This window comes from Amblyraja radiata, chromosome 28, assembly GCF_010909765.2.
Source record: "Amblyraja radiata isolate CabotCenter1 chromosome 28, sAmbRad1.1.pri, whole genome shotgun sequence".
In the NCBI taxonomy this organism is placed as follows: Eukaryota; Metazoa; Chordata; class Chondrichthyes; order Rajiformes; family Rajidae; genus Amblyraja; species Amblyraja radiata.
Window position 1 is genome coordinate 28,047,202 of NC_045983.1, and position 9,763 is coordinate 28,056,964.

Genomic DNA, 9,763 nt, shown 5'->3' on the forward strand with positions numbered 1-9,763 from the left:
TGCCACTTCATGTGTGTTCTTGCATCTGCACCTATCCTAGTAAAGGGAAAGTGGTGCTTTTCTAATGGTCACTTTAACTGTGCAGAACGTTACTTTATTTAATACCATAGGCATTTCACTTACCCGTTTGTACTGAAGTAATTAAAGTCAGGAAGGAGAGGTGACTGAAAGCCTGCTATCAGAAAAATAAATAGTTGACTGCAAGAACATCAAATCCCGTATCTTCTGCTTTACAAGGATGAAGACGTATGTGTAAATAACTCCGTTAAATTAAAGTATAATTGCATATAAATATATAAATAGAAAATTAAAAACTATAAGAATGTAGAAATAGGGAAGTGGAAGGGTTATTTTAAATCACTTAATACCAGTCATAGGGCATCCTTGAAAGAGATTGATTCAGAGACTGGATCAATTAAATATGCCATTGAGACCAAACTTAATTGGGATTATAAATTTTGATTGCAAAATTAACCATAATTAATTTGTTTTCTCTGGTTTCCTACACTCCAAAGACGTACAGGTTTGTAGGTAAATTGGCTTGGTATAAGTGTAAATTGTCCCTGATGTGTGTAGGATAGTGTTAATGTGCGGGGATCGCTGGTCAGTGCGGATTCGGTGGGCCGAAGGGCCTGTTTTTCGCGCTGTATCTCCAAACTAAACTAAACATTGGGAAATTCAGGTGGTTGTTACAGTAGGTCGTCAAGTCAATGTAGACTTTAGACTTTAGAGAGACAGTGTGGATACAGACCCTTCGGCCCACCGAGTCCTCCCCGACCATCGATGACCTCTACACTTGTACTATCCTACACACACTGGCAACAATTGACAATTTTACCAAAGCCAATTAACCTTCAAACCTGTTCATCTTTGGAGTGTAGGCGGTCGCAGGGAGAAGGTACAAACTACTATACAGACAGCGCCCGTAGTCAGGATTGAACCCGTGTCTCTGGTGCTGCAAGCGCTGTAACGCAGCAACTCTACCGCTGCGCCACCGTGACACAATTGAAGTGAATCTTACAAATTTCTACAGATGCACCATAGAAAGCAAACTACTGGGATGCACCACAGATTGGTTTGGGAACAGCTCTGCCCCAAGACAGCAAGAAATTGCAGAGTTGTAAATGCAGCTCAGACCATCACAGACGAGACCTCCCACCATTAACTCCATCGACACAACACTGCCACAGAAAAGCAACTAACCTAATCGAAGACTTGTCCCACCACAGCCATTCCTTCGGCTCCATGGTCCTTTCCAGCAGAAACCACAGAAGCCTGAAGGCGCGCACCACCAGACCCAGGAACAGCCTCTTCCCCTCCATTATCCGAGTTCTAAACTGTCCTTCCATAAGCTAGTGTACAGTTCGATTTGTCTCCACCCCGTTGCGGACATTAGACTTTATCTAACAAACCTATGCGCTACAATGTGACACGATGCTTAGAACTATATTCTGCGCCCTGTATCGTCCTCATTGATCCATCTATTGTGTAGGAAGGAACTGCAGGTATCGGTTTAAATTGGCGATAGACTCAAAATGCTGGAGTAACTCAGCGGAACAAGCAACATCTCTGGAGAGAAGGAATGGGTGATGTTTCGGTTCGAGACCTTCAGACTATCTATCTATCTATCTATCTATCTAGAAAGATAGAAACATAGAAATTAGGTGCAGGAGTAGGCCATTCGGCCCTTCGAGCCTGCACCGCCATTCAATATGATCATGGCTGATCATCCAACTCAGTATCCCGTACCTGCCTTCTCTCCATACCCTCTGATCCCCTTAGCCACAAGGGCCACATCTAACTCCCTCTTAAATATAGCCAATGAACCGGCCTCGACTACCCTCTGTGGCAGAGAGTTCCAGAGATTCACCACTCTCTGTGTGAAAAAAGTTCTTCTCATCTTGGTTTTAAAGGATTTCCCCCTTATCCTTAAGCTGTGACCCCTTGTCCTGGACTTCCCCAACATCGGGAGCAATCTTCCTGCATCTAGCCTGTCCAACCCCTTAAGAATTTTGTAAGTTTTTATAAGATCCCCTCTCAATCTCCTAAATTCTAGAGAGTATAAACCAAGTCTATCCAGTCTTTCTTCATAAGACAGTCCTGACATCCCAGGAATCAGTCTGGTGAACCTTCTCTGCACTCCCTCTATGGCAATAATGTCCTTCCTCAGATTTGGAGACCAAAACTGTACGCAATACTCCAGGTGTGGTCTCACCCAGACCCTGTACAACTGCAGTAGAACCTCCCTGCTCCTATACTCAAATCCTTTTGTTATGAAAGCTAACATACCATTCGCTTTCTTCACTGCCTGCTGCACCTGCATGCCCACTTTCAATGACTGGTGTACCATGACACCCAGGTCTCGCTGCATCTCCCCTTTTCCTAGTCGGCCACCATTTAGATAATAGTCTGCTTTCCTGTTTTTGCCACCAAAATGGATAACCTCACATCTATCTATCTATCTATCTATCTATCTATCTATCTATCTATCTATCTATCTATCTATCTATCTATCTATCTATCTATCTATCTATCTATCTATCTATCTATCTATCTATCTATCTGTCTGTCTGTCTATCTGTCTGTCTGTCTGTCTGTCTGTCTGTCTGTCTGTCTGTCTGTCTGTCTGTCTGTCTATCTATCTATCTATCTATCTATCTATCTATCTATCTATCTATCTGTCTATCTATCTATCTATCTCTCTATCTATCTATCGCTCTATCTATCACTCTATCTATTGTACCTTGGTTTGAACTGATTGTATCTATGTATAGTATACCTGATCTGTTTGGATATCATACAAAACAACGTTTTTCATTCTATCTCGGTACATGTAACAGTAATAAACCTACACATACACCTATTTTGCTGTTTATGCAATAATGTTGCTTCTGTACCCAATGAATGCTAACAAAGTTTATCTTCAAAACCATCAGTGGAAATTAAATTAACAGCAGTCAGTGGACATCTCCAATGAATCTAGCTCCACCTGAGCCTAAGTGATCTCCCGAATGCCAAACACTTTAATCCCCCTTCCCATTCCCACACCGACCTTTCTGTCCTGGGCCTCTTCTATCATCAGAGTGAGGCCCAATGCAAAATGGAGGAACAGCACCTCATATTTTGCTTGGGCAGTTTACAAACCAGTGGTATGAATATTCATTTCTCTAACTTCAAGTTACCCTTGCATCCCCTGTCTCCCCATCCCCCTCCCCCACCCTGGTCGTCGTACTAGTTTCACTGGTGTCCTGTTGGGTTTCACTATGTGTATCACTCAAAACCACCTTCCCCACAGCCAACAATGGACCATTGTGAGCTCCACCTTTCCTTGATCATAGTTGCTTTCTGCATATCTTTCATTCATTTCTTCTATGTACCTTCTATATCTCTCGTTTCCCTCTCCCCTGACTCCTAGTCTGAAGGGACTCGACCCAAAACTTCACCTCTTCCTTTTCTCCAGAGACGTTGCCTGACCCGCTGAGTTACTCCAGCTTTTTAAGTCAATCTTCGGAGTAAAGCAACACCTGCAGTTCCTTGTGTTCAAAAGGGAACTGCAGATGCTGGAATATCGAAGGTACACAAAATTGCTGGGGAAACTCAGCGGGTGCAGCAGCATCTATGGAGCGAAGGAAATAGGCGACGTTTCGGGCCGAAACCCTTCTTCAGACTGATGGGGGGTGGGGGGGGGAAAGAACTCCCCCCCTTCGCTCCATAGATGCTGCTGCACCCGCTGAGTTTCCCCAGCAATTTTGTGTACCTGCAGTTCCTTCCTCTACACTCCCTTTTATATTTTTCTGATCCAGTCTTCAGACAGATTAGTTACAGAATGGTTTACTCCTGCACTACTTCTTTTAAATTAAATTATGCACCTTTATTGAATGTCAAACAATTGGTTTATCTTTATTTCCCAATGGGCCAATTCTTCCAGAGTATCTGAAGGTATTTCTTCCAACATTTCTTGTCTGAATTTATCACCTCATTTCATTCTGAATCACGCTTTGATCTTTTGAGTCACTTGCAAATGAGTTGAGTTTATTATCAGGTGTGCCGGGGTACAATGAAAAGCTTTTGTTGCGTGCTGATCAGTCAGCAGAAAGACAATACATGATTACAATCGAGCCGTCCACAGTGTACAGGTACAGGGTAAAGGGAATAACGTGAATAACACTGAGGGTAGACACAAAATGCTGGATTAACTCAGCGGGACAGGCGCCATCTCCGGAGAGAAGGAAGGGTGACGTTTTGGGTCGAGACCCTTCTTCAGACTGAGAGTCAGGGGAGAGGGAGATATGGAATGGTGAGGTGTGAAAAGGAGAGATCAAAGGGGTCGGAGACAAGGAAAATGTATCATTGTTAGCTAGGGGAAACATAGAAACATAGAAAATAGGTGCAGGAGTAGGCCATTCGGCCCTTCGAGCCTGCACCGCCATTCAATATGATCATGGCTGATCATCCAACTCAGTATCCTGTACCTGCCTTCTCTCCATACCCCCCGATCCCTTTAGCCACAAGGGCCACATCTAACTCCCTCTTAAATATAGCCAATGAACTGGCCTCAACTACCCTCTGTGGCAGGGAGTTCCAGAGATTCACCACTCTCAGAAAAAAAGGTGACAACGAGGCATACAAAGACACAACTTAATCAGGAGGACAGTCATACTGGTCGGAGAACTAAGATGGGGGAGGGATGGAGAGAGAGGGAAAGCAAGGGAAGTCAATATTCATCCCGCTGGGTTGTAACCAGCATCTACAGTTCCTTGCTATACAAAATGTGAATAGCATTTAGTTATGTCCAAGGTACACAAAAATGCTGGAGAAACTCAGCGGGTGCAGCAGCATCTATGGAGCAAAGGAAATAGGTGACGTTTCGGGCCGAAACCCTTCTTCAGACCCTTCTTCGTTATGTCCATATGTCCAAACGTGCCCCCTTGCTAATATATTATCTGGATACGCTTCTCTTTTAGAAAGCAGGAAAGCCTCACAGCCTGGAAGACGAACTATTGATGCTAATAATGCAGTTTGCTTGTCATTATTAATAATAATGCCATTATTTGGTGCTTAACCCATTTCTAAGTTCCACTTAATACTGCTGCAGTTGAACGGCTTCAAGCTTCTCTGTGCTGTCACTCAGATTACATTTACAAATTGCCACCCTGATTAAAGAGTAATGTGTAGCGATGACAAGTATTGATTTCCAATTCTTCCCTGCAATGACTCCATCATTACCAGTAACTCAGGCAATTTGCCTTACTGTACTTGACTAGCTCTCAGCCTCATCAAACTGACAGGACTGATCCTTGCTGGGGATGTTTAATTAGAAAAGGAATGAAAGAATTACTGTAAACCTTTACCGTCAGCCGTTTTAAACCCGCCAACAGGATTCTTCTCCCTTGTGCATGTGGATGAACTAATTTGGCAGGTTATCTGAGCTGCGCATACAATGCAACCGTTCTGATACGGGTGGCTGCCTGATTACTGCTCTACCCTTCGGCCCACCGGGTCCGCGCCGACCTGCGATCGCCCCGTACACCAGCACTTATCCTACGCACTCGGGACAATTTACAAACATTTACAGAAGCCAATTCACCTACAAACCTGTACGTCCTTGGGATATGGGAGGAAACCAGAGCACCCGGACGGAACCCATGTGGACACAGGGAGAAGGCACAAACTCCGTGCAGTTATCACCCGTAGTCAGGATCGAACCCGGGTCTCTGGCGCTGTAAGGCAGCAACTCTACTGCTGCGCCACCGTGCAGCCCACTTCTTTGCCTCCACAGAACCGGCATCTCGTCCCCTTATGGTATTCCTGCCATTGATTTGATATCAAGTAATATATTTATATGTTCAATTTTACAATTCTTAATTTTACAATTCATTTCCTTTCCACACCATTATTTTCAATCATACCAACAATCAGAATACCACAGGACAAATATGGATTCTAGGGCCAATTAACGATTTACAGAAGCCAATTAACCTACAAACCTTCACGCCTTTGGCGTTTGGGAGCAAACCGGAGGACCCGGAGAAATCCCACGCGGAACTAGTTTTACTGTTGTCCTGGTGAGTTTCATTGTCTGTAACTCATTTTCACCTTGACACAGCTAACAATGGCCTTTATCATCGTTACTTTTTCGCATATCTTTAATGAATCCATATCTCTCCACATCACCATCTACATCTCTCGTTTCCCTTTCCCCTGACTCTCAGTCTGAAGAAGGGTCTCGACCCGAAACATCACCTATTCCTTTTCTACTAAGATGCTGCCTGACCCGCTGAGTTCCTGCAGCAATTTGTATCTATCTTCGGTTTAAACCAGCGTCTGCAGTTCCTTCCAACATGTTTCAATCTCAAATTTGCGTCTTCTCTGCCTCCTTGGATTTTCACGTTCACAAGTTCAGGTTACAGGAGTGGAATTAGGCCATTCGGCCCATCGAGTCTACGCCACCATTCAGTCATGACTGATCTCTGCTTCCAAATCCCATTTTCCTGCCTTCTCCTCATAACCCTTGACACCCGTTCTAATCAAGAATATGTCTATCTCTGCCTTAAAAATATCCACAGACTTGGCCTCCACAGCCTTCTGTGGCAGTGAGTTCCACACATTAACTACCCTCTGACTAAAGAAGTTCCTCCTCACCTCCTTTGTAAAAGAGCGCCCTTTAATTCTGAGGCTATGAATTCTGGTCCCAGACTCTCCCACCAGTGGAAACATCCTTTCCACATCCACTCTATCTATGCCTTTCATTATTCTGTGAGTTTCAATGCCTTCACTTTCCTGATGCTTCTTCAAACACTGCAATAAAAGTTAAAACTAAACCACTGCAGCACGTCTGCTTGCAGCAGGGCATCTGTTGATGGTTTAAGGTCATATCCTGAAGTGTCACAATCCTGATTGTATACAATGTCATTATCTAACATTAACTTCCCATTTCCATTGGTTTCTAGTGAGGCAATGTAAATCAATGAAGAACATTATTTGGGTAATGTTTGCACAAGGCTATCGTTTGAAAATACAGTATGATTTCTAATAACAATGACTGTCGTGTCTACGTTGAAGAAGTTCTCCTTCTCTCTCCGACCGAGAGTTCTGCAACGACCTCTCTCGGTGCTATCTCTCGTTTCCCTTTCCCGTGGCTTTCAATCTGAAGAAGGGTCTCGATATGAAACATCACCCATTCCTTCTCTCCAGAGATTGTTGCCCGTCCCGCTGAGTTGCTCCAGCATTTTGTGTCTATCTTCGGTTTAAACCAGCATCTATCTGCAGGTCCTTCCTGCACACTTATTAAAGAAGGCTATTCTGCAGGAGACATGGATGTTGCCAAGGAACCCATTAGAGCGCATTTAGAGTGCATTTGGTTCAATTTGTAAGGGATCTTAGGGCAAAGAAATGCCCTTCGACAACTTTCCAAACCTTTCCTTCGTACTGTTGTAGTTTAGTGTAGTGCTAACAAGATGATTTACTGACAAGCTGAGATACTTCCAGGACATGCTAGCACCATTTCAGGATGTTCGTTGTGGTTTATATGATACCTTGCCTGTGATGTTCAGCACCCAGGCAATTATCTTATTCTCCCGGAGCAACTTCCAAATGTAACAAATATGTCACGGCAATGATTAAAGCAGAGAACTCAAACTCTGTCTGTCATGACCCAGTGGTAGCCAGGACCGTACGTTAACACCTTTAGCCTTTCCTGATCCTTCTGGAAAATCTCCAGCAATTTGTGAACATATATTTAGCTTACTTTAGGGAGGAACTGCAGATGCTGGTTTAAATCGAAGATTGACACAAAATGCTGGAGTAACCCAACGGGACAGGCAGCATCTCTGGAGAGAAGGAATGGGTGATGTTTCGGGTCGAGACCCTTCTTCAGATGTTTGCATAAGCTTTTGATTGGAAAATATAGAACGGTTCAGGAACAGCTTCTTCCCTACAGCCATCAGGCTATTAAACACGACACCAAACTAACTCTGAACTACAGCAGACTTATTGCACTATATGTGTTTATTTATTGAGTATGTGCGCATGTGTATACACACACTGAACTTATCATTCTTTCTCCCGTTATGTACTATGTTTACATATTCTGTTGTGCTGCAACAAGTAAGAACTTCATTGTCCTATCTGGGACACATGACAATAAAATACTCTTGACTCGTGAATCTTGATTTCTAATAACAATGACTTATTAATTCTGCAGGAGATGTCGATGTTGCTTCGAGATAGCTTGGTTTTGTTTAGTTTAGTTTAGTTTAATTTAGATACAGCGCGGAAACAGGCCCTTCGGCCCACCGAAACCGCACCGATCAGCGATCTCCCCGCACATTAACACTATCCTACACACACTAGGGACAGTTTTTTACACTTATAGCAAACCCATTAACCTGCAAACCTGTACGTCTTTGGGGTGTGGGAGGAAACTAAAGATCTCGTAGAAAACCCACGCAGGTCACGGGGAGAACGAAGAAACTCCGCACAGACAGCACCCGTTGTCGGGCTCGAACCTGGCACTCTGGCCCTGTAAGCAATGTAAGGGAACAACTCTACTGCTGCACCACCAGTTAGCTGCCAATGCATGTGGCAAACAATCACTTGTCCTTGCAATGTTGAAAATAGATGTGTATTCCAAGAAAGTGGCACCTTTAATTGTAACAATTGCTTTCTTAGATGCCTACTGGTTGCTGGGAGGTTTTCAATTCTAACCTACTTGTTTGGGCATCCTTTTAATGGAAGTCTTACTGCTTCACACAGGTAGAAAGTAGCAGGTTACACCAGCTGGGTGTCAGGGATTTAAAGGGAGAAGGCAGGAGAATGGGGTTGGGAGGGAGAGATAGATCAGCCATGATTGAATGGCGGAGTAGACTAGATGGGCTGAATGGCCTAATTATACTCCTATCTCTTATGAACTCATGTTACCAGTTTACCAGCAAAGGACAGAGGAAGAGGGGATTTTAACGGAAGAAACAGTTTTTGTCTCGTACACAGTTCACCTTCTAGATAGGGACTCAGCAGAAGCGAGTCGTGATGTGTGCCTTGTAGATGATGGAGAGGCCTTGGTGAGTCACAAGATGAATGACTCACAACAGGTTAGCTGTGTGGTGAATTATTACAGCCACAGCCTTTAAATAATTGCTGGATTATGACCTCCAGGATTATGGATGGTGAATTTAACGATGAAAATGCATTGACTGTCAAAAGGAGTGGTGACGGAGATTGCTAGTTTAGTTTAGAGATACAGCGCAGAAACTGTCCCTTCGGCCCACCGAGTCCGCGCCGACCAGCGATCCCCGCACATTAACATTATCCTGCACACAGTAGGGACAATTTACATTTATACCAAGCCAATTAATCTACAAACCCGCACGTCTTTGGAGTGTAGGAGGAAACCGAAGATCTTGGAGAAAACCAGCGCAGGTCACGGGGAGAAGGTACAAACTCCGTACAGACATCACCCGTGGGCCGAAGGGCCTGTTTCCGCGCTGTATCTCTAAACTAAACTAGACTCTCCAGTAAACCACTTCTGCACATGCTCCAAAGCCTCCACACCCCTCCCATAATTGGGCAGCCAATTCCCTGCATACAATATTCCAAACGCAGCCTAGCCAATGCTCTAGGATCAAAGATGATCCCTGGTATCAGGTGAAACATTTCTTGCTGCAGAGGTAAGGCTGCTGTTCATGTCGTCTTTGATTTGAACCGGACGTCCACAACCTCCGAAGAGAAGCGTTAACCGGGCCAAAGGCGAGGGAGGGAAAGGACA